Source organism: Crocodylus porosus, unplaced genomic scaffold, assembly GCF_001723895.1.
Source record: "Crocodylus porosus isolate Cpor-Errol unplaced genomic scaffold, CroPor_comp1, whole genome shotgun sequence".
Taxonomy (NCBI): domain Eukaryota; kingdom Metazoa; phylum Chordata; order Crocodylia; family Crocodylidae; genus Crocodylus; species Crocodylus porosus.
Genome location: NW_017728947.1, coordinates 86,630,137 through 86,634,798, shown reverse-complemented (window position 1 = coordinate 86,634,798; position 4,662 = coordinate 86,630,137). Strand labels below are relative to the sequence as shown.

Here is a 4,662-nt window from a genome sequence, read left to right as displayed (position 1 = left end):
CCAGTGCAGAATAATCCTCCTTGGAGGTGAATCCCATCCTCCATCCTTTGTAGGCCTTTCTTTTTAGCCTCAGGAGGTCTGCGAGAGCCAGGGGGGCTGCTGTCCTGTCTTGCTGCCTTTCCTCTGAGATGGAATGGAAGTAGCTTGTGCATTGAGGATCGCTCCCTTGAGGAGCAACAACTCTTCTTGAACTCCCCTCCCCCTGGGGTCATGGTCCTTTAGGGCCTCACTGACAAGCTTCCTGAGCTTGTCAAAGTCAGCTTTCGTGAAGTCAAGGACTTCCTTCCATGTTGCTGACTGATTTGCCAGCTTTATGGCAGATGGTGAAGGTGATCACCTTGCTATAAGTCACATGAGTTAACAATATTACAGCCATATTCCAGAGGCTTTAAGGCTATAATCTGTCAAGTCTCTTTCAAACCTTTCAGTCATTTTTAAATTTTTTAGTACTTCTCCACAGGCCTGTTTGCTGTGTGTTCGTCAGTGAGTTCTTGTGTATAGTAGAAATTTCTACACTTAATGGTGTTTGGATGCAAATACACAAACAGAATGTACTGAAGAATTGCTTCAAATATTATTGAAAGCCAGAAGTAACTATCTTCTTTTTATCAACTGGTGGTGATCGTTTAATTCTTAAGAAAGGAACAGCTACCTCAGAAGGGTTCAGTTAAAATGTTCAGTACTCATTCAGTGGTGTAGCATGATTACACCCAAGAAGTTCTCAAATCTTCTTGTCCTCATGATCTGAGTAGATTGCAAAGAGCACTTTCCCATACTCTTTCCTGCATTGTTGAATAGAACCTCTTGCAGCAACTTAAATGTTGTTTCCAGTTAGTTCTTCCTGAAAAAATGCATTTTTCTCTGTATACATGCTTGTCACTTTCATGCTTGATTATCCGTCTTGTGCTAATGTTCTTGCTGATCTGAGTTTTTCTTTAAATTGTCCTTTTTCTACATTTTTTTTTTTTCCTCATCTAGTAATAGAGCTATTCATTTAAATCTGTCCGGAGGAGTATATTCAGGCTGAAATACTTCAGTAGTTTCTTTAAGTTACCATATTTTCTTGCATATAACACGAACATCCTTCCCCCCCTGCAAACTAGCTGGGAGGAATATGGGTGCACGTTGTATGCATGAAATACTGATTCCCAAGGGTTCTGGAGATTTGGCAGTGAGCCATTGCATTTAACACTGCCACCATTCCACTACTGCTAAATCTATGGACTCCTGCGGAGCCTCCCAGTACATTGACATGGCACTACATGCTGGACTGGACTGACTTGCAAGGTCAGTCAGCAGCTGGACCCATTGCATAGCCCTGGAGTCATTGCTTGGCTCTAGCCTTGGAAACGCCAGGTGCTAGGTATGTACTTGTACTCCAAGGTAAGAGCTTCTTCCTACCTGGTGATTCCCAAAACAGGGTGCATGTTATATCCAGTGATGTGCTAAAAGTGAGAAGATATGGTAATCTTTGTGCTGTGTTGAAGGTTGTGTTTAACATAAAAACAGTTGTAACCATCTTCTGAAGGCCAAGTCTCTGTCTTCAGTTTTTTTTTTGTAATAACTGCTTGTTCTTTGCCACTTCTGGGGTGTCAAAGAATTTTTGGATTTCTGAAATAAAGTTTCTGTTGAAGAGTTCCTGAAGACCTGGAACTAGCTCAGCTGATTATTGTGGCCACGTTTCTATGATAAGCGTGACATCGACATCACTTGCAGTATCATCAGGCAACAGTGTAAAAGAACACTTTTCTTCTATTTCAGTAGCCAGTTTCACTCAATGGTATGCTTGATTTTGAATAACTTCAGGAAATAATTTTTCTCTCTGTTCTGAGAATACCATAAATCTCTTCTACCTTGCCGCTTAACAAATCTTGACAACATTAACATTTGACTTCAGATGAATTGTCTGTTTTCATTACTTAAGTCCATGCAATCACTTGTTTCTTACCACTTCCTTCCACTTCAGGCATGTTGGATCAGATAGTCATATACTGATGTTTAATCACTAAACACTAATCACCCTTTTGCAATATTGATCAACAGCTTTCACATATAATATAAATAGGATGAGTAATGGCCACTTAGTAGACACTAAGGAGTACAAAATGAGACAAGTTAACCAGTTTTCTGTAGAACCTTATGCCTGCCCCACCTTCCTGAAGCTTCTCAATCCTAGCAAACAAAGCTCTCTAGAAGTTGTTCTGCTCATTCCCCTCTTTGCAGCATTGAATGATACTTCATTCCAGCCACAGCTAATACCCCTTCCAAAAACTGCCTGCCCCCTTTTCCCTTTTTGCATCTCGGTTTCTAAACTTTCTTAATGTGTTTCTAATCGTAATCTCATCAGTTGTATCCTCTTGAGGGTACAACTCATGCCAGTCATATATAGTAATGTGTAACAGTAACATTTTGAAACATGAGATGCACGAGTTTTAAAAAAAACTGGGGAAAACCCCAGTGGGTAGGTGTGTATTGTGTGGGTTTAGAGTTTTGACTTCTCTCTGGGGTAGGAGATGCAGTTACTGCACTGTCTTGCTATTCAGTGTGACCTTTCCTCTAATTTTTTTTGTCTGACTTTTTTCGTGTCTTGTTTTCTACCAAATTAGATGAGAGAGCATACTAAAGAGCGGCTGACTTCTGCTGGTGCCTGCAAGATTAGAAGCTTTCTCTGTAGCATGTTCTGTCATTTGTTTAGTTTGTGTCTGTTGACTCTCTTCTGTGAATTTGAAGAACTTGCCTTGTCTTTATTTTTAGTATAAAAATGATGAAGTCCAGGTACTATTTAAATAACACCTCAAAACTTGAAATACATTTTGAAGAGGCTGCATGTTGGGTAAGAAAACAGAAAACAGAAAATCAGGTTTGGACCCCTTTGCGTTGGGCCTGGGTGTGTGTTCTGATAATGCAGAATAACCTCCTAGGGAAAGAGCATGAATAACTGTAGTTTGAGGGGAACATTCTTATTTTAAACTAGACCATGTTTATGAACTTGAGAATTCTTCATTCAGTATTTTGGTTCCAAATGTAAAAATGAGAAGAGTGAAACTTCTCTAAATTTATCACTTTTTTTCTTTGTTTTTTGGGAAAGTATCTACATACTTTTCAAATCTATTTACTCTTTAGCAAAGGTGTTCGAGGCAGCTGAAATATATTGTATTAATTACTGTTCTGAAAATTATGCTTGGTGTAGTGGTCTGCACTGTCGAAGATCTTCAGGTCAAACTTTCCATGTCTCTGTCTCTATTCTAACTCCAGGTTTACACTGAGCTTGTTGCCAAATGTGACATATTGAGCAGTGATAGTGAGATATAAGCCGACATCCTAAGTAGAATTGCCAAAGCTGTTGTTGAGGCTGGGTGAGAAGAGACTTAAATGACAGACTCCTGATTCGAAGAGGAGTTGAAGATGTGCCGAAACAGCTTTACACTTATCTAATGTTTAGGCATTTTACATTAATGGGCCTGACCATTAGGGAAAAAAAATAGTGTAGTTCTAAGGAAACACAGCTTGCTTTGAATATAGTACTCCAGCAACAAGGACTTCCTACGGTATTTTATTTTTGCTGTGGTAGAAGAATGACACATACAGGGTCCTGAAACCATGATTTCTTACCCATCTCTCGTGTCCTGTGATGCTTCTGGCCTAGCCAACCTTGCTCATAATGCCCATCCCTTAGGAAATAAGTCAAGGATTTGGAGAGATGCTGCTCTGTAAATCAAACTCATGCAACATAGGGAAATTCAGGTTGTTTTGAAAACCGAGAGAATGAAACATCTTGAAAATTATTATTATTATTAGTTGGAGGAGGAGGGGTAATAAATTCATTAGGTGTAGTAAACTATCTACCAGGTCAAGCCCCCACCCAGGCCCCTACTGGACCCAGCCCCCCAGGGAGAGAGAAGAGAAGGAGGGGGTACTCACCAGTCCCCCTCCTGTAGGGCAGGGCCCCCCTGGCCTGAGAAGCCAGCGTCCCCCGATGGCAGGCCCACTGCGCATGTGCATAGTTTAAAAGGGCCCGCCAAACAGGGGAAAAAAACAACAACAACAAAAAAAAACCACACTCAGGTAGGCTCCAGAGCAGTGAGAGACACGCGGGTGAAGCCCACTGCGCCCCCGCTTCCCCGAAGCCCCCCAGACACCCCTTCAGCAGCCACCAAGCCCCCTGCCGACCCCCAGCACAGCCGGAGGTAAGCAGGCTCGTGGTGGGAAGGGGTTAACTCCTCGCTTGCTGGGAGGAGGCCGCTGCCTGGTGCCCGGCTGGGTCAAGCCCCCCGCCCAGGCCCCTACTTGGCCCACCCCCCCAGGGAGCCACGTGAACAGGCTGCGCAAACAGGCGCCCGAGTTAGCGCGGAGTTCGCGCAGGGGAGGGCGCAGGAGGGCACGAGACCCTGCCTGCGTAGTCAGCCCCAGCCGTAGCCAGCCTACCAGAGGCATGACACGGATGGGCACGCGCCGCACCCCTCGGGCTCTGTGGCCCCTTCATTGGCCGCCCAGGCGGAGCCCATGGTTCCGGGCTCCACGCAGACGGAGCCCCTGGCTCTTGGCTGCAGGGGCTGCCTGTCCCTTTTTCAGGCTCTGGGGCCCGGGAGCATGGCCACCTCCCCTTGCGGGGTCTGCTCCCTACTGGGGTCTGTCGTGCGCCAGCTGGAGGAGCTCCAGGCC

At 44.4% G+C, this 4,662-nt stretch overlaps 1 protein-coding gene across 7 annotated transcripts in view; it reads left to right on the top strand.

Moving 5' to 3' along the window:
- FOXN3 (forkhead box N3) overlaps window positions 1–4,662 on the top strand; it is a 319,921-nt gene that overhangs the window by 132,293 nt on the left and 182,966 nt on the right. The window lies entirely within an intron of this gene.